The sequence below is a fragment of the Eleutherodactylus coqui genome, chromosome 4 (assembly GCF_035609145.1).
Source record: "Eleutherodactylus coqui strain aEleCoq1 chromosome 4, aEleCoq1.hap1, whole genome shotgun sequence".
Classification (NCBI taxonomy): Eukaryota; Metazoa; Chordata; class Amphibia; order Anura; family Eleutherodactylidae; genus Eleutherodactylus; species Eleutherodactylus coqui.
The window spans coordinates 87,016,905-87,044,132 of NC_089840.1; the positions used below are offsets into that span (position 1 = coordinate 87,016,905).

Below are 27,228 nucleotides of genomic sequence, written 5' to 3' on the forward strand. Positions count from 1 at the left end.
GTCATGATCTCGCGCTATGCCCAGGACGTAAGTTTACGCCCTGTTGCGGGAAGTACCCCACTGCCAGGGCCCTGGAGCGGGAAGGGGTTAATGACTATACATATTTGGCATTGTTGTAATAACTCATAAGATAAAGTTACTTTTACCATTAACCCCCTCAATTTAACACCTTCCGTTTTTCATCTCAGCATATTGAAGCCATCTTTTACTATGGCAGTCTTGCTGAAATCCAGCTTCATGTTTGGTGTTGGTCTGATCAGTAGCATAAATAACAATGAGGTTAGACTAAAGTTATCTGAATCTCCCCTCTAGGCCGGTAATTGCCAGGAAAAAGAACACAACTGGAACTCATTGGATTAATTAGCCATTTCAGTCGGTGTGTATTTGTTTGCCGCACGCAAATGCCCATGCCTTGTGTGCGGAAAGAGAACAGTAAAATACGCCATTGTGTGCAAATAGCGTTGTTTGTTCTTCAAAAACACTGTGCTCATGTGCGTGTAAATGCGCATAAACCCCTGTAATGCCGCCCTTAGAAACAGCGGTATCCCTATGATTTTAATGCCTGATTGTGATTTTTAACTGTCTGCTGCTGCCCTGGCAGTCTCTGAGAAGCTGCGTCCGGGCCCTATAGGGCTCTTTTACACGCAGGAATTTGCGTGTAAAAGATGGTACATCAGTGACTGAGATTCACACAACTCAAATTCCCAGCTGCGTGAAAAGATAGGACCTGACCTAGCTTTGGTCCGCAAAGCACAAGAGTTTCCATAGACTCCTATGAGAGCAGGACAATAAGGGTGGGGGAGGGAGCGCTGCTACACTGCTAAACCCAGAAGCATGTTTTAAATGTCCTGCTGTACGCTCCTGTTAGTCCCCGCAGGGATGAGAGGACTCACTGGGGATTCCCTTCATCTCCACGAGGGAAAGAAAGAACGAGATGAAGGGAGTCCCTGGGAAACCTCCGTCATCGCTGGGGACTGCCTTCATCTCAGCAGGGCTGGAGGGATTTTCCTACAGTCGGAAGAGAGAGAGCAAGATGAGGGGAGTCCCCAGGGAGTCCCCTTCATCGCTGGGGACTCCCTTCATCTCCACGGGCTGGAGTGATTTCCCTGCAGCAGGGATATCCCTACAACTCTCCTGCAGGAGAACCCCTCTCTCCCCACTGAGATGAAATGAGTCCCCAGCGACACACAGCTTCCAATTGTATGAATGGTCAATTTCACCGCTAATTAAGCTTGGGACTTTATAGCAGGAAATCGTCCATTCATGTGATTTTCTCGTGATTAAGCCGTGTTTCTTTGCGCGGCTAACTCTTGTGTGATTTTCACGTCCATGTGAATGAGCCCATAGTCTGTGAATTGGACAGACTTTGTGGCTAGGCAGCCTGCAGTCTGCTGATGCAGGAACAATACAGGCTGTGATAGTATTTTCAGGTTAACTGCTGCCCTGTGTTGGTATTTGTCGTGGTGCCTCCCCTCAGTGAGGAAAAACATTCGGGAAGGAATGGTGGAAACTACTACACCATGTACTTATATATGTATATAGTGCATCATGTTCCAACCAAAGTGATAATTAGCGTAAATATAATGTATCAGATCCTATTATTATCTGGCCATCTAAACAAGCCTATCCAATATCATTACTAATTATCACTATGATCACATTATGTAAATGCTGATAGCAGCAGGAACCCTTTACTGGGTCAATCTGGTGTGATTATGTATGATGAAAGCTTATGTCTGCTAATGTTCAGAATCTGGAATAATATCTTTGTGCAGGGGCGTACGTAGGAATCACAGGGCCCCATGGCAAATAACCAGCACCCCACCCACAAGAAAAAAGTTTTCTCTATACTTTCCAACTTATAATATGTAGAAGAAGGAAACAAGAGTAATGCGCGCCATTTCCCTTCTTCTATGCATTGATACAGAAGTCAAATTATAATGCAAGATTATCAAAAAAGTGCCATATAAACAAAACGCAGCAGGTGGCGTAATAAACTATCCTGTGGAACGTCTAATCTACAGTAGACGCAACATCCATGTTTTCACCTATGTGCAGGGATCAAGCTCAGCGATGTGAAAGGACTCATTTTTTCTGCAAGGACCCTGAAAAACAAATGTAACCCCTCAGTGACCAAGCTTTTTTTTTTAACTTCCGTTTTTTTCTCCCCCCTTTTAAAAAAATCATAACTCCCTTATTTATCCATCAACATAGCTGTATGAGTGCTTGTATTTTGTAGGATCAGTTGTATTTTCAATGGCACTATTTAATGTACCATTTAACGTACTGAAAAACGTAAAAAAAATTCTAAGTGGCGAACAATTGAAAAAAAATAAAATTCCGCCATCTTTCTGTGGGTCTTGTTTCTACGGCACACAAAGTGCAAATAAAATGACATTCTAATAGGGATGAGCGAGTATACTCGCTAAGGCACTACTCGCTCGAGTAATGTGCCTTAGCCGAGTATCTCCCTGCTCGTCCCTGAAGATTCGGGGGCCGCCGCGGCTGACAGGTGAGTTGCAGGGGAGAGCGGGCGGGAGAGAGGGAGAGAGAGATCTCCCCTCAGTTCCTCCCTGCTCTCCCCCGCAGCTCCCCGCCCCGTGCCGGCCCCCGAATCTTTCGGGACGAGCGGGGAGATACTCGGCTAAGGCACATTACTCGAGCGAGTAGTGCCTTAGCAAGTATACTGGAACCAAATTACCAAATTACTGGAACGCCTGGTCTACTCCCGGCTTACTCGCTTTCTCTCTGACAACTCACTCCTCGACCCCCTCCAGTCTGGTTTCCGCTCTCTACACTCGACCGAAACTGCCCTTACAAAAGTAACAAATGACCTGATGACTGCAAAGTCGAGAGGTGATTACTCCCTACTAATCCTCCTTGACCTGTCTGCTGCATTTGACACGGTCGACCATAATCTCCTTCTCACTATGCTCCACTCTATTGGTCTAAAGGATACTGCTCTCTCCTGGTTCTCCTCCTACCTCTCTGACCGCTCTTTCAGTGTTTCCTTTGCTGGTTCTATCTCTGCTCCACTTCCTCTCGCTGTCGGGGTACCCCAGGGCTCGGTCCTTGGTCCCCTTCTTTTCTCTATCTATACTGCCCCAATTGGACAAACCATCCACAGATTCGGCCTCCAATACCATCTCTATGCTGACGACACCCAACTATACACCTCCTCTCGTGAAATCTCTGGACCATTCCTCCAAAATATCACCGACTGTCTGTCTGCTGTCTCTAACACTATGTCCTCCCTTTTTCTCAAACTAAACCTCTCTAAAACTGACCTCCTTGTCTTTCCACCTTCTAACCGACCTCCCCTCAACATCTCCATTCCAGTGTCTGGCACCATCATAACCCCCCGACGGCATGCCCGATGCCTTGGCGTCACACTGGACTCTGACCTCTCCTTTGCCCCCCATATCCAATCTCTGGCCCAAACATGCCACATGCACCTCAGAAATATTGCTAAAATACGTCCGTTCCTAACCACGGACACGCTAAAGACGCTCGTGGTTGCGCTCATCCACTCCCGGCTTGACTACTGCAACTCGCTACTCATTGGCCTCCCCCGCACTAGACTCGCTCCGCTCCAATCCATACTAAATGCAGCAGCTAGACTCATTTTTCTATCCAGTCGTTACTCAGACGCGTCTGTATTATGCCAGTCGCTGCATTGGCTGCCCATCCACTGCAGAACTAAATTTAAACTGCTATACCTCACTCACAAAGCTCTGCATGGCGCTGCACCACCATACATTGCCTCCCTCCTGTCAGTATACCACCCAGCGCGCTCACTCCGATCAGCTAACACCCTCAGACTAAACACCCCTGTAATACGAACCTCTCATGCTCGCCTACAGGACTTCACCAGAGCAGCACCCATCCTCTGGAACGCTCTACCCCAAGGCATCCGGACAATTCCCGATGCACGAAATTTCAGACGTGCCTTAAAAACGCACCTCTTCAGGGAAGCATACCAAATCTCCTGACCTAGTCCCCTGCCCCTCACTATGGTGCTCCACCCTGTTTGCCTTCTGATAAATGATCTGTACATAAAATTTCGTATTGCCTGTGCTCCCCACCCCCTGCACCTCCTGTACCACCCTCAACCCATTTGTGTCTAACCCAATGTACCTTATATTGTAATTGTTGTATTGTTTTGCATTTATCCATGCCTGAAAGCGCTGCGGAATAAGTTGGCGCTATACAAATAAAGATTATTATTATTATTATATTATATACTCGCTCATCCCTACATTCTAACTTTATTCTATTGGGTCAGTACGATTACTACGATACCAAACTAAGGGCTTATTTACATGAGCATATATCAGCTGGCGTTTTCATGGCCGGCCAATATACACTTCCATCTAAGTTGTTCCTCCCTTTCCTCCCACTCACCGGCTTTCTGTGTGCAGCCAGAGAGGCCTCCCCTCCATCCCCTGCAGGGCAGTGTGCAGGTTATGTTCACATCTGCGGTGGAGGTTTCGCTTTTCGCTCCAATATGCGAGCAGGAAAGGGGAATCCCCTAGCTGAATGGATCCATCTTATGACGGAACCGGTCGGCACCAAATGGACTTCATTGACTATAATGGTGACCGTTTGGCCTTCGTTCAGCTGTCCAGCATTTTACTGGACGAAAGAGCCCTTCCTGCAGGTCTTTTTCTTCCTCTATTTTGTGTCAGATCTGCAACGGAACCTCAGAAAGGAGCTTCCTAACGCAGGTGTGAACATGGCCTCGCAGGTTTTGCACCAATGAGTGCCAGAATTTCCGAGCTGCCTCTGGGTAGCCGCACATCAGTCATAGCAGCCAGGCATCGGGCCCCCTCCCCCATGGGCCCCACAGCAGTTGTGTACCCTGTCTCCACAGTAGCTACGCCGCTATCTTTGTCGTAATCATAGTCACTTGGTGTAATCTAGTAATCTAGTAGCCCACCACCAAACCCATCACCCCACTCTTATGAGAACTGTCTAACAGAAAATCTTTCTTTGTTGCCCATTGCAACCAATCACAGTGCAGTTTTCCGTTGACCTCAGACCTTACATGATTATGAAATACATGTTTTTGAATGGATTTATTCACATGAGTGATCTTATCGTTGCGAGAAAAATAATCGCAGCAAGTTCTCTCTTTTGGCGCTCCCTCAGAATGCCTTGCCCATTGTTTCCAATGGAATCTGAAATACATTGCATGGCACTCGCATGACCTGCGATGTGCATGTTTCCCATTTAAGTCAACAGGAAACACTTTCGACCCTATGACATGCGCGAGAATTGCAATTTCACGGGAGCGACAAAGCTGAATACGTAAATGACTGTACGTGGTTGCGGACTAGGATTGCTAGAGGACTTTTGGACCCATTGCTGTACTTTACGACGGACGACGCCTCCCGCGACTCACTGGCACGGTTTACAGAAGAGCGAACTGTGAGCGAGCAGGTATGGCCACCACGGTCCCTGAACTTGTCTACATTCAATTTTTATCTGCCGCATATCTGCATACTGAACAGCTACAGAAGCGCATTTCTCCCCACTTATGAAAACTGTGCCAACGTCAGTTCTTTTCTTTCCAAATCCCATTACAGTCAATGGGACATGGATTTCGCACAGATTTGGGCGTGGAATCCGTTTAAATTTCCACCATGTGAACAAGGCTTTAAGACTTATTCACTGGAGCAACTTTTATGTTCATGCGCTGTCCATATTTGCAACAGATTGCACACAGACAGCATGCTGACCCATTACAGTCCATGGGGCTATGCAGACGGGGTTTTTTTTACAAGGGCTATTAAAAAAAATGGCAGCTTGTTCTGTTCTGACCTCTCAGGTGACAGCCACTCAAGTCAGTGGGTGCACAAAAAACGGAGCGCACGCCGAGGACATTTGGGTGTTGTCTGCTTTCCACTGATCATTGCTAAGCAATTCTTGAAAAAAAATGGGCCTCCTTCAGTTTTTTTGGTCAGAGAGAAAAAAATGGTTGACACACTGATCATACACGGATGTAGAAGAAGCTACATGCCATACATATAGACAGAGGCGTAACTTGAAGCTTCTGGGCCCCTATGCAAAACCTGTAACAGGGCCCCAAACTGTAATGCTTTATTCATATTACTGGGCTCCATATATGGAGAAGAGAGGCCTTATGGGCCCCCTAAGGCTCCTGGGCCCGGGAGTAACCGCGTCCCCTGCATCCTCTATAGTTACGCCAGTGCATATAGACGTCACACAACATACACACACATTCAAATTGGTCTCTCTTTACACACTGACACCAGGCACGCTAGTCTGAGTACGACCTTAATCATGCCAGAGCTCCAGGGGATGGCATCTACTCATTAGCAGAGGATGATGTGCTACGTCTGGCCAGTACCCTATAACAGACATGCCAACTCACCCAGTTTTACAGGGAGTCACCCTATTTTTCTTTTCTCTTACCTAGTCACCCCGTGAGATGTGGTTTTCACTCTCTGGCTAGGCACAAGTGCAGCAAAAAAATCAAAATCAAGCATTATGTCTAGGATTGTGCAACACCCCAGAGGGGTACCCCGGACACTTGACACACGCGAAGAGCTGGGAGGGATAAGTGTTGGCTTGTCATAGCGGCACTTACCAGCCTCCGGTCCCAGAGGGATAACACGCAGCCAAAGTCAGAGCAGGATTGCAGGCCACCTTCCACACCCCTAGGATAGGGAATGCCAATGAACAGGATGATGGGGGTAGTAGTTGTCACGGGTGACGCCACTGTTCCTACACATCAATATGCTACACGGTGGAGAATAAACACAGACACTGGTGTATAGTACCGCAGGTCCCCAGGAACGGTTAGGGCCCGGTATAACTTTACTTGATGAACTTCTGCAAAACAATCATTTACAGCAATTCTGGTACGATTCTTCTCAGTGCAGGTAGAAAGAAGATCAGAGGTCAGGGAGGATACACAGGATGAAACCGGTCCTGCAGTCTGCGTTATCTGTACTACTCCTGGACTGGGAACACTGGGAACAGGAGGAAGGGGTTAGGGGTCACTCCACAGACACTCTGGTAGTATTTGTTTACTTTACAAATTAGCAGCCCGCATGGGAGGCGCATGTATGTGACTGGCAGCGTACATCTATACGGTGATCCAGACTTTGGACAGCCGCATAGGCAAAACTAATGTCTCCGAACTAGTACTTCTGCACTGGGTTTCTCTATACAGAATTACACCTCTGCCCGTGACATCTCTGCACCCTTCCTCCAAAACATCACTAACTGTCTGTCCGCTGTCTCTAACACCATGTCCTCTCTCTACCTAAAACTAAACCTCTCTAAAACTGACTTACTGGTATTTCCACCCTCCACTAACCGACCTCATCCTGACATCTCCATCTCAGTGTGTGGCGCCACCATAACTCCTAGACAACACGCCCGCTGCCTTGGGGTCATATTTGACTCTGATCTCTCTTTTGCCCCCTACATCCAATCTCTGGCCCGAACATGTCAGCTGCACCTCAAGAACATCGCAAGAATCCGCTGTTTTCTCACTGTGGAGACGTTAAAAACGCTTATTGTCGCCCTCATCCACTCCCGGCTCGATTATTGCAACTCGTTGCTGATTGGCCTCCCCTGCACTAGACTCTACCCTCTCCAGTCCATCCTGAATGCGGCAGCCAGGCTCATCTTCCTGTCCAGACGCTACTCGGACGCCTCTACCCTGTGCCGGTCACTGCACTGGCTGCCCGTTAAATACAGAATTCAATTCAAACTCGCTACCTTCATCCACAAAGCCCTCCACAGTACAGCGCCACCCTATATCGCCTCCCTCATCTCAATCCATCAACCAGCCCGGGCTCTCCGCTCTGCTAATGAAACCAGACTGAGCGCCCCTTTAATTTGAACTTCTCATTCCCGCCTCCAAGACTTCTCCAGAGCAGCACCGGTCCTCTGGAACGCACTGCCAAAGGCTACCCGAGCAATCCAGGACTCGCAGAACTTCAGGCGTGCTCTAAAAACGCACCTCTTCAGGGAGGCATACCGCATTCCCTAAACAAACCTCTCTGTACTCCGCCTGATAACATGCTCCCTGACCTACTGACTGCAATCCCTGCTAGCCATCATAAACCGCTCCTGCAGTCACACCGTTTCTGCCGTCACACGGCTAAATGTCTGACCATTGTCTATGTGTATAGCATCCCTCACTCTCCACCCCGCCATACCGTGCACATCTCCAGCCCCTTTACCCTCTGTATCACCCCATTACTTGTAGTATGTAAGCTCGTTGGAGCAGGACCCTCACCCCTATTGTTTCCATCAACTGATTACTATATGTAACCGCGGTTCTGTAATGTTTGTATTTTGTCTTTCTGTATTCCCCCCTGTCTATGTAAGCGCTGCGGAATATGTTGGCGCTATACAAATAAAGATTATTATTATTATTAATATTACTTAGGAATGCTCTCTTTTCTTAGTTTTTGGGACTCACTCCACTCGCTTTCAAAATGCAGTCGCTACAAGATATCTCTCCTTCTCCTACATCTTCACCACAAGGAAGCTGATGGCGCTACCATGTGGCTCAGTGTTTTGGTAGACCAGTTGGAACTCTCTGAAGATGGACTCTCTTCCTGCTCTCAAACACTCCTATTTATACCCTTCACTTATACCACATGACCTGACAGACTGGTACATTAACAGGCAGGAAATGATTTTATTGGAGTTAACCTCTCAAGCGCCGCAGCTGTACAACACACACACTAGATATGACAGGACAAGCTTTGCACAGTGCATCTACATAGGACAAAACATGTATGACATTTATGGAGGGGACCAGGATGGTGTACTGGGCCACTACAATTGCGCCAATAAATAGTGGCGAGTATTCCTCCCCTCCTCGTTGCCGGCCCTGTGAAACACGCAAATGAAGAACTTGGAGGGTGGGCAGAGCTTCTGGAGTGGAGGAGGCAAATAGTGACACTAGAGAGCTGACAGGCTATACTGGTGCCAGGGGCATGGAGGAGAAGAGAACTAGGTTCTTGGGCGCGAACTACAAAGGGATAGCGGACTTGGGAATGCCAGCATGTAACGTGTTTTGAGACAACACAGCCCCTTGCTCGGACAGCTGGAATTTATCCCTGAAGAGATGTCAAATGGGCAGATGCGTGATAAATACCCGGTGTTACCTGTGAGGTGACATTTTTAGTTAGCTGGCCTGTACTGCTGCAGATGTCTCTACCACTAGAACTTTGTCGGCGTGTTTGTTGTTCAGAATGAGCAAAACAGTTTTTGGCTTGGAATGAGAATTGTCATGATTGATTCCCATCCCAAGCAACAAACTGTTTTGTTCAAACAGCTGATACTCCCCACTCCACTGCTTGTTCCCCGCCGCGTCTCCGGTCTCCACTGTGCTGTTGTTTACAGGCTGCAGTCAGCCTGTGATGTCCTGTAAACTTGCCGCTGCAGCCAATGCGAGAGCTCCGTGAGAATCACTGAGTGCTGTCATTGGCTGCAGCAGCTTGTTTATAGATGGCTCAGACGCTAAAGAGAGGGACCTGTAGCCACCGGCGGGGGACAAGCAGGGAAGCTAATGTGTCATTTTACACCATGGAGGACACTTTAGGCTGTTCTTTCACAACTTGGACAACCCCTTTATTATAAGGAGTCTGAATATATTCATGGGATCTGAAATAAACTCTCCGGGCCTGGACAGACAAAGATGGCTGCACGACTTCTCTGACTCTGTGTATTACTATGCATCATTAGTCTAAGTCACTATACCTGCTTTGATTGACCAGTGCTACTTACATGAGCTGTGCTGGCCAATCAGCCACATGTAGTGTCTTAGACTACCAGTGTGCATCAAGTAGTCAGAGAAGCTGTGTGGCCATCTTTGTTTCTCCAGGCCCGGAGGGTCCCTTTAAGGGTCTGATCTGGGGATTACTTAACACAGTAGTTGATATTAATATAGGGGGGTCTAATAATAATAATAATAATCATCTTTATTTGTATAGCGCCAACTTATTCCGCAGCGCTTAACTAAAAATCTTTGGCTCCTCCTCTTTGTATAAGAAGCGCTATTGTAAATGCCACTCTCAGCTAGCTGTGCCCAAGTACCACCCTGTCCAGGGCTCCCCCAGGCTGCCATCTCTGCTATAAAGGTCTAGGTGTGTGACCACAAGGGGGGAGTCAAAATCAGCAAGAGCTCCCCTCGCCTCCCAATTCTTTGCGCTATCTGCACAGCCTTTCATACGGTACCCAGCAGCCTCTAGTGACTGCAGCGCCGCTGATCAGGTGATGCGGAAGTTTCCTCCATATGTGAACATATCCTTAACCCTTTCCAATCCAATTTGTAACCTGGTTTTCCTAGGGGGCTTACTCTTTTTCTGCCATTATACAACGGCGCTATATGCTGGCTAAAGCCAGTACTGCATGAGGTGACACGTTGGATAGGCTCCGACAGCAGAGAGGCTGGCAATATACAGTAAGAGAACCCCGACGGGCATCTTCCAACATCGGAGCTGTACAGCCTTAGGCCACCTGCAGACGAGCGGGTCGGATCCGGCGGCGAGAATTCTCGCCGCGGGACCCGACCGGAGCGCCTGCAGAGACGAGCGCGTACTCACCCGCGCCCGGCGGCCCCTGCTCTTTCATGTGCCGGCTGCCGATCAGCCGGCGCATGCGCAGACCGGAGCCGGCAGCCGAGTGAGTGACGTATCTGTGCGAGGCTCTGCGAGCCCCGCACAAAAATAGGACATGCCGCGGTTTGTTTCGCGCGGCAAAACCGCGGCCGTCTGCATAGGAGTGCGTATTGTAATGCACTCCTATGCAGGCTTTGAGCGGCGGAAATCCCGCGGGATTTCCGCCCGTGTGCAGGCGGCCTATAATCGTAATGTCTTCACAGGTCAGACAGTGGATTGGAAAGGGTTAAACGGGTTTACTGAGGTAAAAAAAAAAAAACTAGCTGCTTTCTACCCTCTCCGACCTCTAAGGTGTCTGGGTTTGAAATGATTGGAGCTGCAATACCACACAGAGACTACAGACAGCTGTGGCGCTATTTTTATAAGCCGGTAAGCATGTTTTTTCTACTCCTGCATCGCCCTGGGGGGCTCTGCTGTGTTATCACATCAGAGAGCAGTTCCCTTATATATTTATGTCGGTTCAAGGAATATAAGTCACTTCTGTCCCTCTCCAACCATCTTTATACTTCTGTCCTTCACCACATATAACGCTGCTCCTCACAGCAGCACACATCACACAGCATCTTCCTCCTCTCCTCACACTACCGTCCCACTCTGCCGCCCCCTCTACTTATACTGGCCACTAAATGGGCGTGTCATACCATAGCCACTCCCCAGCCTGTCACCTAGGACGCCTCCACTGATGGTTGCCTAGGAGACAGCCGAGTCTCCGCCTCTCCATCTCCCCTTGCCTATCCCGTCCCTCCGCATTCCACACCTGCAGTATCTCCCTCCTCCCCGTAATGCCCGCCTCTGCACTGTTACGATTGGTTGTCTCTGCCATCAATCACTGCGCCCTTCTCTTGCTCAGCTTCCTATTGGTCAAAATCCAAGTACAAGAACATAGAGGAGACGCCGCTTTGCAGGAAGAGTGGGCAGGTGTTGGCGCAGAGGGGCGTGTCTGAAGGGAGTGGTGAAGAGGGTGATGGGCGTGGTCTGTCGTTTTCCTCTTCTTGCTGGTGGGATTCAGTAGCTGTAGCGATAGGAAAACAGCGGCAGAGGAGAAGAGGAGGAGGTGCGGAGAGCATCGCGGCCGGAGGTGAGTGACAGCAGCAACAGGAGCTGGGCTTCCCTGTGCCCCCGGGATCTGGGATCCCCTCCACCACCTTCCTATATGGAATCCTGCGCTAGACCCCCTTCTCTTTTCAGCCCGAACGCCCCCTCATCTGCAGACAGGACACCTGACAGCATCCTTCCTGCCATGGTCACATTGGCAGCAGTGAGGGTGATGCCAGTGGCATTCTTTGGGCTGTGGGTCTCCTCTTACCTTGCTCATCTTGCTGCATCAGTGCCAGCATGGATTGGCCTCATCCTGCATGAGCTCATCTGTAATCAGCCTCCATCTCCCCACTCATTGCATTACAACCTGATGATGCTCCAGCCTGCTGGGGAGATGCCCTATTTCATGCCATGCAATGTGCAATCACCCCTGTGCTGTCAGTGATGCCAGGATGGCATCCTTGCAGCAGCACCTATTGTTATCCCTACAGTGGGTGGGAAGCACTGGTCCTCATGCCCAAACTATTTATAACATGCTGTATATCTGCAGGCTGTGGGGGAGCTTCTTCTTCATACATGAGATTCATGTTTCCAAAAAAAAAAAAATTAAATATATATATAATTATTAATTTTTTTTTGGAAAAAATAAAGCTCATGTATAAATAGTGCTGGATCCATTTTTTTGACAAATATATGATATAGTCAAAAACCGGATCCAGCAATATTTCTCAATACTGGCATCCTGTATTTAACTAGCAATAACATACTTGAATAGGAAGGCATGGATGCTCTATGATGGTATTGCACGGTGGGGGCCCCAGAACATGGAGTCTAACTTTGGGTTGTTGCTCCTGTAATAGAGAGTAAATCCCAATTGCAAAGTTGTGGAGTAGCATGTGAGAAGCAAAAATCCACATTCGACGTCTCTCTACGTCCCGTGGGACCGCTGCTCTGACTTAAGTAACTAAAGAGTACTTGAAGTGGCCTCCTTCTGCTACGATAGGGACATATCATCTATGAAGTCGTCCACAGTCATCTGCAGGAGATTCAGGTGCCGATCCACATGAGAGATCCTGGAATGAACACAGGTCCAATCGCGCCAAATTCACGCTGACAATTTGTATTGTCTTCAGATTAGGTGGTGCTCTTACTAGTAATTTGCATTGCATCTAAACTGAATTGGCGCTTTGCCGTTCACTAACACGGTCCTGCAATGATGGTGTTAGCCCTGGGCTGCACTGTTGAATGGCTCCATGTATGTATTACAGCAGAAGGATCCACTTCCAGTATGCTTTCCCTATTCTAGTCGTAACAGCGGTCCCACAGGGCTTAGCGAGAAGCCGGAAGCGGTTTCTGCTTCTCACATGCTACTCTTTAACTTTGCAGTTGGGTTTTATTCTGTGTTACAGGGGCCACAACACAAAATTAAAATCCATATTCTAGGGGCCCCATGGCCAGTGTGTCATACCATCGGGTAGCACATCTATGTCTTCCTATTCAAGTACACCATTGTCATTTCAATATTGGGCATCAGTACTGAGGTATAGCGCTGGATCAGTGTTTTTGACTACTCCCTGTATATGGATTTGGGGTTCGTGGCATTTTCAGCCTTGTTGTACATGCTTATATCCATAATTGTAATGGCTAGCCATCTATCTATCTATCTATCTATCTATCTATCTATCTATCTATCTATCTATCTATCTATCTATCTATCTATCTATCTATCTATCTATCTATCCATCCATCCATCTATCCATCAATCCAGATGAACCTACTATATTTTAGGTTGTTATGTATTTATTCGCATTACAGTTTTGATTAACCCTTAGAGTGATCAATGAATACGGATAAATTCCCATTTTAACGTAAAGATAAAGAATGACGTCATTTTCGCATCACCCGGTTTTTACTTTGTGGGTGGGTGACTGTACACTTGACAGCCACATACTGTTTGTTCCACAATGGAGAAGCCTGTGTATGTGTGTTAGTAAATAGGTTCCAATAACAGTTCTTCTTCATCACTTCTGGGTGCTACTTGTTGTTTATGGAGGATGGAGAGCTGCTAAGAATTGATACATTGTGTTCAGATTGGAGTTACATGTTTGCTGGTGAGAAAATCCCTGCTTCTCAGTAAGGCAGAGATGTATTTGGTGAAGATGGCAGCCTGACACCTATTTCTGGAGTGATCTGCAGACTATAGTTACATCTGACACAGTCTGGTGCTCTCTAGGTTGACCCTATTGAACATTTAAGTGCAGGGAAGAAGGCACAACAAAAAAAGTGTTGTTTTTTACTTGGGGACAAGTGATGTGCTCACCATCACAGCCCCGTACGCCGGCTTTCCTGGTGTCCAGAGTGGGAAATCTGTTTTGTTATACAATTGTGTATGTGATTTCCAAAGTGACTTTTTAGGGTGCATTTACCCAGGGAGTTCCTAGAAGCTCAGACACATATAACAGTTGTAAACCTGCGAGTGTGATGAATTTTGTGAGAAACATGCATTGCATCACATTGCGGCTCATGCAATTTTGACGTGCATTTTTCGTGCGCATGAAAATCACATGTTCTGTCGATAGTAAAAATAGAAAATCGCCCTCGCATGGAAATGGCATTTACATACGAGTGTGATGCAATTGTTTTCGCTTCTCATAGGGAGTAATGGGCAATTCTTGAACAGAATCACCCAGAAATGGGACATGCTGTGATATGTCTGTCTTTCAGTGTCACTGCAACAGGAGAATCCCCTACGTAAATTTAACCATTTAAAATAATGGGTTCTTTGCACATGCGATTTCTGTGCCTTTTGCAACGCACAGAAATCGCATGTGAAAATCGCCCTTGTAAGTTCAGCCTTACAGGAGCAAGAAATCGCTTAAATGAACGAATGAGCGAACAATGACAGTCGTTTTTATATGGTCTCCGATTTTATATGCCACGTCAAAAGATAGGTCTTGCCCTATCTTTTGCCGATATATGCAGGGAGGTCCCATAGACTTCTATGGAAGCCGGAAAAAAGGGAGGGGGAGGGAGTTTAGCTTCGTCCAATGCAGGGAACGGAAGACCGCTGCCTCTGTTTAAGCATTAGACGTCATTCCGAGGATTTCTGCCGACCGATGGATTTCTGTGCTGCAGTGTATTTTTTCCGATACGCAGGAGCCGCCCGTGTCAACAGCAGAAAATATGTGGCTAAAGTTAGGGATTCGATCGCGGCAATTCTTCATTCATGCGATTTTACAGCATGTACAGTCGTGTGAAAAAGCCCTCATGTGAACAATGAAAATAAAGATAACTAATTATTTGTCATCGTTCAATTGTTAGCGGTGACTACACTGAATGATTACATTCACATTCGCACGATCCAACTATAATTCTTCTGTGTAAAAGACCCTTAAATCCAATAAATACCATTTTTTCACAAAATAGGGTTTTGTGACTCTGGTCACTTTCAATTAGACTTGATCTTTGCACTGAATGCTTTGCAGGTATTTCGATGATTTTGGCTAGAACATGTTACCAATGATGCAGAAGGCATTATGAAAAGTACGTAACCACTCTTGGCACAGTTTCTTCGGAAAGTGGATATGTCACCGTGGAAATCACCCTTTCACTTATAAAGCCTCGGTGTACCAAACCCTGTATCACTAGGACTCTAGGAAACTGAGTGACAACTATGGTGGTTCCGATGATAAACTTCCAGCTTTCCCATAGGCGGACAGTGGGGTTCTGTTTCTCTGTTGTGTTCGGGGAACAGGAAAGGGCTCCGTCTTTTGATGGAACCAACCAGCGTCGAACGGACCCTATGGACTATAATGGGGTTCACTTTGCTTCCGCTCATCTGCCGGGCATTTTACCAGAAGAAAAAGCACAGCATGCACGCTATTTCGTCCAGTATTTTGTGCTGGGTCTGCTACGAAATCTGTGACTTTGGCCTCATACTCGCAGCAGAATCAGACCCAATACTCCGGCAGTGACCCTCAGAGATCCATACTCACCTGTCCGGATCCGCCGCAAGTGTCTTGGCCGGTGAGCCGGCGTGCATGAATAGTGCAGGACATGACAGGCCTGCGCTAGTCTATGACGCGGATTCCTGCAATAGATCTGCTGTGCTCACTGTGGAAGTGCCGCGGGACGGACGGCTTCCACTGACTGCAATGGATGCCATCCGTGTGATTTTCCGCACCAAGTAGAGCATGCCGCGATTCTCCCCCTCGAGCTGAAAATCGCACTTGAGGGGAGAATCTTTTAATTTAGCATGTCTATGGATGGACATTGCTGCAGAATTTGCGGCGGGCATCTGGCCACGAATTCCACAGCGAAAATCCGTCCTTGGGCATTGGGCCTTCAGGTTCCAACACAGATGTGAAGGCAGCCTTAGTGCTGCCAGAGAGTTTCAGAAGATTAGGTGAGTATATATGTATTTTCAATGCTACCCATTGTGCAAGAAAATCTGAAATAACATCCATACAATTAGGCCTCCTTCACACGGGCGACAAAGTTGCGCGATTTTGTAGCGTTGCTACAATGCTACCACTCGCATGTATGAGAAGCCCATGGTTTTCCATGGGTTCCTTCACACCTGCGATGTTTTGTAGCATGCTACAAAACGAAACAAAAACCTCACGGGTCCAGCGATATGCCCACGACTCGCGAGGTTTTGTAGCCCATGTTTCCCTATGGAGCCTTCCTCTCTGTTGCATTGCTTGCGATGCAACTTTGACAGTAGCAAATGCTACTGTCAAAGCTATAATCTAAGCCCTAACTGCCGGAAAAAAAAACACACATACATCACCTCTCTTGCGCTGCCAGCCTGGCCGCAGCTTCTCCCCAGGTCCCGGCACTGATCATCTTCTTCTCTTCTGGCCGGGATTCAAACATCCCCACCTCCTGGGAGCGCTGGCTGTGATTGGCCCCGCCGAAAATCGCGCGACTTTGTAGCGCTACAAAATTGCGGTATTGCTGTGAAAAGACGCAGCGATATCGCGCGGTGTAGCGATGTGATATCGCTGCGATTTTCTTTTGGCGATGCCATGTCTCCAGTGTGAAGGAGGCCTTAGCAGCAGATTTGCAGCAGCTTCTAACATGTCCAGTAGTGTGACCATACCCCCAGGGTTCATTCACACATGCAGGATCTGACACTGCTAATTTTACACGAACGTTCTTTTATCTCCTTATATGTCCGTTATAATAACAGCCGTAAAACAGGACAAAACGAGACCACTCATCTCTAAGGGATGTCACTGGTTTTGTTGTCACTGGCTCTTTTCTCGGCTGTGATTTGTACGGCCGGGAAAAGATAGGACATGCCCGATCTTTCCTGTAGGTAGTGAATGCCACATTCACGACAGATCGGGCAGCTGCTGACTTCCCGACACTTTTAAAAAAAAATTCCTGCACTCTGGCACATAGTTTGAATTGCCAGTAAAGGGGAAAAGTTTCCCCTCTTTCAGGCGCAGCTACGCTCTGTGCTGCTGAGCATCCTTCCAAGGTCGGTAAAATGAGTATCCAGCTTGGTTGGGGGTAGTAAATAAATTACCTGAGAGCGCTGCGGAATAAGTTGGCGCTATACAAATAAAAAGATGTATTTATTCACATGGGCACTGTGTGTCCGCATGAGAGGTGCGCACAGAAGGCACTGCTATAAGAACTAATGTACCTATAAAAGCGTATAGGTTCCTAATGAGGCGTTCATAGGGACGATTGTTATATGCGTGGAATTCACGCATCTGACTCGCATGTCAGCTCTGAGGTGCATGCAAGGTATCTTTGCTGCGAGCTTTCCATACACTCCATAATGGAGCCGGAAAGTGCGCAGCCTGCACCTCGGGTTGTGTGCATTAGGCCGTTCAAGCGATCTTTAGAGCAGACAGCGCCCGTGTGAAAGAGCCATTAGGGCTCCTTTGGATGGGAATGTTTGCATACGTTTTTGCAAACGCAAAACACAGAGAATGAAACCTGTTCATTCTCATAAACGCTTTTTTCTTGCGCAAAACAATAGGACCCACTTTATTTCCCTGCGTTTTCTGCAGCGAAAAGGCCATAGAAGTCTATGGCAGGGGTGAACTAACGCAAAACGAAGGGTGTGTCACTGCGCAAATGGAGGAAAAGAAAACAGCTGGACCTCAATATTCTCTAATAGCCAATCAATTCTACAGAAAGAGAGCATTTCACGCGTGTGAACTGGCCCTGGGGTGCACACAAAAAGTACAATAATAAGCACTGACGCACGTAACATCCTGATTACCGGGCCCTTCGCTGCAGCAAGTATATTAGTGCTAATGCTGGTATGAAGCCGCCCTTAGGCCTCATGTCCACTTGCACGCACAGATTCCATCTGCTGAATCCCACTGCAGAATCCATGCATGCCGGATCTCTTTTCTTCAGCGCGGCGGATGCGTCCGAGAGCATCGGGCATCGTACCCGGCGCATGCACAGTGCTCTCTTTTTTACATCTCCTACTTTCCCGCGAATCCGCGGCACAGCCACAGTGACAGCTACGGGTGTGCCGCGCATTGGACGGCTTTTATTGACTTCAATGGAAGCAGTACTTGTGGGATTTAAAGCCCTCCATTTCGCGATTTCTACAATTTGAAAAAAATCACGTCCGCATGCTTTAAATTGCCCTGCTGATACAAATGCATCCATCTGGGCGGCTAGAGGTGCGGGTCTCCTGCGCGGGAGACTAGTGCTGATTTTAGATTTAAAATCGCCCGTGGACATTGAACATTATTAGGGCTGGGTCCAGACATAGCACAATGAAACGCAATTTACAGTACAATACATGTGAATGGGATTTTCGAAACCCCATCCGCACGTAGCAGACAAAATCCGCATAGAATTAAGTGCATTGAGAGGATTGCCAAATCAGTAGGGTGCTCATTATGTTGCTAAATAGCAGCAGGTTTGCACTGTGGATTTTACCCTTTGCAGAGCAGATGATGAAATCCAATGCAAATCCAGGGCCAAATCTGCAACAAAATCTGGATGTAACATATGGAGACTCTGCTGCGGGTCTGTTGTGGTTTCATCTGAACCTAAAGAGAATCTGTCAGCTGGAATACACTGTCCAAACTGAAGGCATCATATTATAGAGCCGGAGGAGCCGAGTAGATATATAGATTTATGGGGGGAAAATTCTGTATACCTTGTATTTTATTCATTTATATCTCTGCTCATTCTGAACAGTCCAATGGGCGGAGCTATCAGTGATTGACAGCTATGTGTGTATGACTGTATATTCTGCTCCATCACCATTAGCAAAACTAAGCTAAATGTCTCACATAAGAATCAATGAGAAATTACATTTTTGAGAAATATGAACTAGACAGTTGATCTTTCTAGACAATCTATATGCCTCTGCAAGCTCAGTTCTATCGCCTTCCTTGACGTAAACAATTACGGCGGTCTGACGTGGTGTGCGTCAGAGGGGGTCTATAACACGTGCCTAAGTTGTGTCTGCTGCTTACAGGAAGGAAATGTAGTTAGTTTAGAGTTATGGAAGAACAGGCTAGTTGCAAATGGCAACATTTAATTAAATGCATGTTGCCATTTGCTAATTCTAGGGCACATTAACAACCAGCACAGTCGCCATCTAGAGCTCTGTATCTATGGTATCTCTCTAATGTATATCTGTCTACATATTGTTACTATTATCGATGTATTCATAATTTATTTTGTGTTTGTGTATTACTGTTGCAAGCATTCTCAGTTCTGTATACAAAGTATCGTATTATGTACCGTTATGTACATTTTTCCACGTATTCCAAGCCGTCACTTCTGTGCTGGCAGCAGGAAAGGAAGGAGGCAGCGCAGGGTGCAGGCACCAGCGCTGGAATGTGAGAGCAAAATCACAGTCCTAAGTAGCAATTACTCTCTACTGCCAAATTGTCATCCTTGCCGGAAGAAAAATTCCCCCTATACTTCTAAGACCACTGCTGGGTGTATATGGAAGTTATCAGGTAAGGTTGCTAGCTATATAGTTATAGCAGTGACCTTTAACCTGTGTCTCTTCACCTGCTGTGAAACTATAACTCCCAGCATGTCTTATCAAGCTACTGCTGTCAAGGCATGCTGAGAGTAGTAGTTATTTAACACCTTGAAAGCCACAGGTTGTAGACCCCAGCTTTATACTGTTTAGTTAAAATTGCTCCATGCAAGCGACTTGTGTTTTTTGTCTCTTTTTTTTAATATAGCTTTTTAAGGCGTTTATGAGCAAATTTAAAACATAGTGGCTATTTTTTTCCTGCATAGAATATTATAAAAATTTTATGTGAATGACTTGAAAGTCACTTGTCAATGTTCTGATTACTCCAGTAATAAAAGAAAGTGTTATTTACCCGTTGTAGTCATAGACTCATAGACTGGTAGAGTTGGAAGGGACCTCCTGGGTCATCGTGTCCAACCCCTTGCTCAGTGCAGGATTCACTAAATCATTCCAGACAGATATTTGTCCAGCCTTTGTTTGAACACTTCCATTGAAGGAGAACTCCCCACCTCCCGTGGTAACCTGTTCCACTCATTGATCACCCTCACTGTCAGAAAGGTTTTTTTCTAATATCTAATTTGTGTCTCCTCCCTTTCAGTTTCATCCCATTGCTTCTAGTCTTTCCTTGTGCAAATTAGAATAGGGCTGATCCCTCTGCACTGTGACGGCCCTTCAGATATTTGTAGACAGCTATTAAGTCTCCTCTCAGCCTTCTTTTTTGCAAGCTAAACATTCCCAGATCCTTTAACCGTTCTTCATAGGACATGATTTGCAGACCGCTCACCATCTTGGTAACTCTTCTCTGAACTTACTCCAGTTTGTCTATGTCTTCTTTAAAGTAGGGTGCCCAGAACTGGACACAGTATTCCAGATGAGGTCTGACTAAGGAATCGTAGAGGGGAATAATGACCTCACGTGATCTAGACTCTATACTTCTCTTAATACATCCCAGAATTGTGTTTGCCTTTTTGGCTGATGCATCACATTGTTGACTCATGTTCAGTCTATAATCTAAAAGTATACCCAAGTCTTTTCACATGTGCTGCTTAGCTCAATTCCCCCCATTCTGTATGTTCTTTTTTCATTTTTCTTGCCCAGATGTAGGACCTTGCATTTCTCCTGTTAAATACCATTCTGTTAGTTGCCGCCCACTGTTCAAGCTTTTCTAGATCTTTTTGAATACTCTCTCCCTCTCTTCCCTAGTGTTAGCTATCCTTCCTAGCTTTGTGTTGTCGGCAAATTTGATCAGTTTCCCATCAATTCCCTCCTCCAGATCATTTATAAAAATGTTGAACAGCACTGGGCCTAGGACAGAGCCTTGTGATACTGCACTTGAGAAATTCTTCCACTTGGATGTGCAGCCATTTATGACCATTCTTTGAGTACGATCACTCAGCCAGTTGTGAATCTACCTAACAGTTGACTTGTCAACCCCATATTTGGTCATTTTTTCAATAAGTATGGTGTGAGATACTTCATCAAATGCTTTACTAAAGTCAAGATATGCTATATACACCGCATTTACTTGATCAACCCAGTCGGTGATACTGTTATAGAAGGAAATTAGATTAGTCTGGCATGACTTGTTTGTTACAAACCCATGCTGGCTCTGGTTATTTACTCCATTCTTATCCAAGTACTTGCATACATGCTGTTTAATAATTTGTTCAAAGATCTTTCCCAGTATAGAAGTCAGGCTCACAGGCCTGTAGTTCCCTGGATCCACCTTCTTCCCTTTTTGAAGATAGGGACAACATTTGCCCTTTTCCAATCTTCTAGGACTTCTCCTGTTCTCCAGCAATTTTCAAATTCACATTATGGTGAGTGGCTCAGCAATTACCTCCGCTGCTTTTTTTAGTATCCTAGGATGTAATTCATCTGGACGTAGAGACTTGAACTCATTTAAGTTAGCTATGTGTTCCCTCACCATCTCTCTGCTTATAGATAGTCTGCATTATTTTATTCCCCCAATAGCCCAGGGAAGATCAGTTGATATTCCATCTACTTTCTGAGAGAAAACATATCACTTTTATGGTCATATCACTTTTTTTCACCAAGATTGCCTCAAAAAGATAGGATAATCGTAACATGTAAATATTTGACTTCTACAAAAGTCTTACAGTTTTTCAGTCTATGATATCGGTTTTCATTATTCACAACCAATTGTTATTGTCAGCAAAGACAACTGCTTATTGTCCTATTGGCCAACTTAGTGGCTCCTCTAGGACCACCTCAAAGGGGTTGTCTTAACAGAGACAACGTACAACTTATTTTCCCTTTGCTCTTTCTTTTTACTCATAAAGGAGGGTCCCAAGTGAGGGACCCACATCTGTGATCAATACTCACCTTAATAGGACATATAGATAGGGGTGGTCTTCTACTGACTTTTTACCCATGTCCATCTAAAGGCGCTTTTTCTTGGCGTGGTTATTAGTCATATACCTTTGTTTTCCTAACAATCCAGCCATGTAAAAGCCCAAACATCAGCTAATGTTAATGGCTGATGGATTTGAGCATTGGTTGCACTTGCTCCATTCATTTCAGTGGCACCGCTAGAAATAGCAGAGTTTACACACTTGGTCATCCCATATTGAAATGAATGGCGAAGTGGTGTGCAAGTGTGACCACTACTTCATTCTTTTGAAGACTCTCCAGAGCCGTATTCTCGGTATTAGTGGAGGTCCCAGTCATTGAATCCCCAACGATCAGCATGTTATCACCATTCCTGTGAATAAGTAAACTAAGCCCAGTGGTAGAATCATTACTTATGCCTGTTTTTAATACTAAATGTCCCATGTCTCCTTACATAAGCATAACTGAGAAGTTGGGGATTCGAAAATTCCCGTACCATATGCGAAACTAGCAGCCTGGTCCGGTTGGCAGGCCGGACCACCTCTGTTGTCTGCAGCTTTTCCCCTACATCATCCACTCTGCACTTCAAAATCCGGGCACATACATAGATGAGTGCAGAGTTTCTGCCCTCGAAAGGTAGCGCTCGTCTGCCGATCCGCATTGCCACAAGATTTTGAAGTGCATGGATAATATAAGGGAGCGCTCATCTGTGCATGAACCAGTTAGTGCTGCTGCTAGATTTTGAAGCACAGCAGGGATGACCTAGAGGAAAAGCCACAGACAAGACGACCGATCCGGCCCACCCCCTGGGTTGGTCTTATATTTTATATATGGCGCAGGAATTTTTGAAACCACGATTTCTTGGGTATGCCTATATAAAGAGCCATGGGAGAATTAGTAAGGTGTAAGTAACTATAGAAAAAACTGTTGACAGGTTCCCATTAAGTTCTATTAAATACGTCTGACCTTTAGGAAAAAAATAACAGTGGACAAAAATGCAGCTAAAATAACCCAATTAGCGTGCTCAATATTGTCGTTGTTGCCATGTGGTAGGAAAATAGTCCCTTTCCTTCAGTTGCTAAGATGCAGTTGTGGTTGATGATACTCATTACCTGTTGCAGTCAGATCTTGTTACACCATCTCCCAGCTATAGTATTTCATATGACAGCAAAAGACCTTTTGTCCTTCCATACTTAGCAGTAAGCAGGCTAAAATTACATGTTAGTTTAACTTCATTGCACTATACATCTTGTTTCAGGAATGTAAGCAATGAATAGTAAATGTGACATTGCATTGTATGCATGCAAGCTAGTTATTAGCATTAAACTGTATGGACATATCAGTCTACAGTATTACCCTAAAATAAGGAATGCCAACTAGCAAGTGACCTTGGGATTTTGATGCAGAATTGAAAATGGCTTAAAACCTGCCTGCAATTCCACATCAAAATCCACTGCTGACCCATGAGCGATAATTCCTTCGTAATTCAGTTTCTGCAGGCATAAAAATCAAACGACAATTAGCCTGTTTAAACAGGCAGTCATTCATTATGACTGCAGATAGAAGCAATCTCTGGTTGGCTCTTCTCCGATCTACTGTGCGATCCTCGCTCTTCCCCGATCCACGGATCGATCCTCGCTCTTCCCCGATCCACGGATCGATCCTCGCTCTTCCCCGATCCACGGATCGATCCTCGCTCTTCCCCGATCCACTGATCGATCCTCGCTCTTCCCCGATCCACTGATCGATCCTCGCTCTTCCCCGATCCACTGATCGATCCTCGCTCTTCCCCGATCCACTGATCGATCCTCGCTCTTCCCCGATCCACTGATCGATCCTCGCTCTTCCCCGATCCACTGATCGATCCTCGCTCCTGTGTGACAACACAGGAACAGTTATTGCTGGAATGACTATCAAGCCCAACAGTTGTCCCATGTAAAAGGACCTTAAGCCTGATTCACACAAGCATTAGTGTATTTGCACGTTTTTTGTTCTTTGCGTTTTTGCTTGCCTTTTGGCGTGTTCTACTGTACTTTTTGGGCGCGCAAATCACGCACAATTGTGCGAGCAAAAAAAACATGCACCGATGTTCTCAGCCATTGAAATAGTCAGTTAGTTTAATGGGTTCAAGTTGTGTTCTTTTCCTGCGCAAATGCGTAGGAACATAGAGCATGCTGCCTATATTTTTTACATTACCGAATTGCACACCCCAAATAAGTGCATGTTAACAAAACCATTGAAACTTACTTCTTTAAGTAATTTACTTCTGCAGTCTGTTAATGGTTTTGGCCAACGTCATGGACATGTTATCTATGTGCAAGTGTACTAGGCATCCAACCCAATGCATAGTAGATGTGTGAGTGTTTGTCCATTAGTATTTTGCACCTGTGCTACGTCTTCCATATAGCATTTTGCCTTCTGCTGGGAACTGGTGTTTGTACCTGCTCTTGTATCTCTGTATCAGTAAGTATGGCCTGCTTTTGTATCTCTGTATCATTAAGTATGGCCTGCCCATGTATCTTTGTATCAGTAAGTAAGGCCTGCCTTTGCATCTCTGTATTAATAAGTAAGGCCTGCCCTTGTATCTCTGTATCAGTAAGTATGGCCTGTCCTTGTATCTCTGTATCAGTAAGTATGGCCTGTCCTTGTATCTTTGTATCAGTAAGTATGGCCTGCCCTTGTATCTCTGTATCACTAAGTAAGACCTGCCCTTGTATCTCTGTATCAGTAAGTAAGGCCTGCTCTTGTATCTCTGTATTAGTAAGTAAGGCCTGCTCTTGTATCTCTGTATCACTAAGTAAGACCTGCCCTTGTATCTCTGTATCAGTAAGTAAGACCTGCCCTTGTATCTCTGTATCAGTAAGTAAGACCTGCCCTTGTATCTCTGTATCAGTAAGTAAGGCCTGCTCTTGTATCTCTGTATTAGTAAGTAAGGCCTACCCTTGTATCTCTGTATCACTAAGTAAGACCTGCCCTTGTATCTCTGTATCAGTAAGTAAGACCTGCTCTTGTATCTCTGTATCATTAAGTAAGACCTGCCCTTGTATCTCTGTATCAGTAAGTAAGGCCTGCTCTTGTATCTCTGTATCAGTAAGTATGACCTGTCCTTGTATCTCTGTATCAGTAAGTAAGGCCTACCCTTGTATCTCTGTATCACTAAGTAAGACCTGCCCTTGTATTTCTGTATCAGTAAGTAAGGCCTGCTCTTGTATCTCTGTATCAGTAAGTAAGGCCTGCTCTTGTATCTCTGTATTAGTAAGTAAGGCCTACCCTTGTATCTCTGTATCACTAAGTAAGACCTGCCCTTGTATTTCTGTATCAGTAAGTAAGGCCTGCTCTTGTATCTCTGTATTAGTAAGTAAGGCCTACCCTTGTATCTCTGTATCAGTAAGTAAGGCCTACCCTTGTATCTCTGTATCAGTAAGTAAGGCCTGCCTTTGTATCTCTGTATCAGTAAGTTTGGCCTGTCATTGTATCTCTGTATCAGTAAGTTTGGGTGCTGTACAGTGATTTTAATATTAAAAGTAGTTTGATGATCTGAAACATTCAAGAGTAACAAATATGTAAAAATAGAAGAAACTGCAGAGGAGGCTAATATTTTTTTACTGCACCGGATTCATTTTTATCAGCACAGAATGCTGGATCTAAAAAGGTATAATAAGTTTTTGCTTGAATAGACATTTTTTGCAATTCTATAATCTATCCTCTTATATGTTTACTGAGTGAGGAATTCTCCTGCGCTTGTCCATAATTTGATAAATTAGCCATTTTATATGTTTATGGATGATCACGTTAGTTTTGAAGAATCTTTGCTTGTACAGAACAGCAGTGAGCATTGTTGTACAGTGTTTATGTGCTTACCAGGTCTTGCATATTAGCTTTATAATGACGTTATATGCCTCACCTATTAAGTAGATGTCAATTGCAGCTGTTATAGGTTGCCGTAAAAACAGAGTATTGTTCTTGTAGCTGATCCAACTCTGCACATTCTGGTAAGAAGTTTGAAGCGCCGGATAACCCCTCTAAGATAAGAGAACAATAGTTTTTAATGACTTAAAGTTTGAGATAACTTTCTGCAACAAGTAGGCATGCTAAAATCTGCAACATCTATAAAAGCGCTGCAAAGGTCTTATTTTTCACTGGATGCTTTAGGGCTCTTTCCCACAAGCGTAGTCGTTTTTAGGTGCCCCCGCTTGCGCCGTAAGAAGATGCGAGCGGGTGCACAAATCTAACATTTGTGTGCCCCTTCAGACAGCATGGGCCCCGGGGCATATATGCCAAAACCGCAATGCCATTGCCTCCCCTTCACCAGCTCACATCCTCTCTCCTTCCCTCTGGCTGTTTCCAATGGGAGTGGGTGGGATGGGGGCGGAGCTAAGCACCCACCCCTTGTCCGCAGCCAGCAATGAGAGGTGCGTGGCCCCTTCCCAGCCTATGCAGCGGCTGACGTATTCCGGGCAGAAAGATAGTTCCAGGACTATCTTTGCTGCTCGACGTAATATTGGCCAGCCAGGCACTTTTACGCTGATGGAATACGCCAGTGTGATCTGATGCATTGGAATCCAATGCATCAGATGGGAGCGTATTTGGGCTGGCCGTGAAAATGGTGGCTGATATACGCTCGTGTGAATAAAGCCTTAAGGAGTTGCCTGACAAAATTATAAATTATAGCTGATCGTTTGGGTCTGAACACAGGGACCCACACCAATTGTGAAAACTGAATGAAATGATGGTTACACATGCGCATTAGGTATCTATTTTTTTCACTAGGACTGCTAGAGATAAGTTGGCTATCTCCAGCAATCCCATTGAGTTGTGGTGCGCATGTGCAACCTTTGCTTCATTCATTCGGGGACACTCACTCGATCTGCGATCAGTGGTTGGACCCCGACAATCAACTAGTTGTCCCCTATCCTGCAATGTAGTTTTGTAGGACAATCCCCTTTACAGCATACCAATGCCACTGTACACACGGCTACATGAAACTTTATCACCATGCAAAACAAGCTCTCCATGCTACACAGCTATGATGACACCCGTCCTACACAGGCAACGGGGTATAATGTCTTGTGCATTTTTTTTATTTCAAAAAGCACAGTTTTTTGCGTGCTTTTTCATAAAGAATGCACAAGAAATTATACAGTTTCAGAATGAAAAACAGGAAAATATAAGTGAACATAA

General features: G+C 45.7%; 1 protein-coding gene across 6 annotated transcripts in view; it reads left to right on the forward strand.

Moving 5' to 3' along the window:
- Window positions 1-11,654: 11,654 nt before the first annotated feature.
- Window positions 11,655-27,228, forward strand: part of CDKL5 (cyclin dependent kinase like 5) — a 289,528-nt gene continuing 273,954 nt past the window's right edge. For 4 of the 6 annotated variants that reach the window (XM_066599823.1, XM_066599831.1, XM_066599828.1 and 1 more), the window contains exon 1: window positions 11,658-11,751. The gene's annotated coding sequence lies outside the window, so the exon portion shown is untranslated. Of the gene's footprint in view, window positions 11,752-27,228 lie in introns of all 6 variants that reach the window. The other 2 variants (XM_066599824.1, XM_066599825.1) reach the window with 2 other exon arrangements.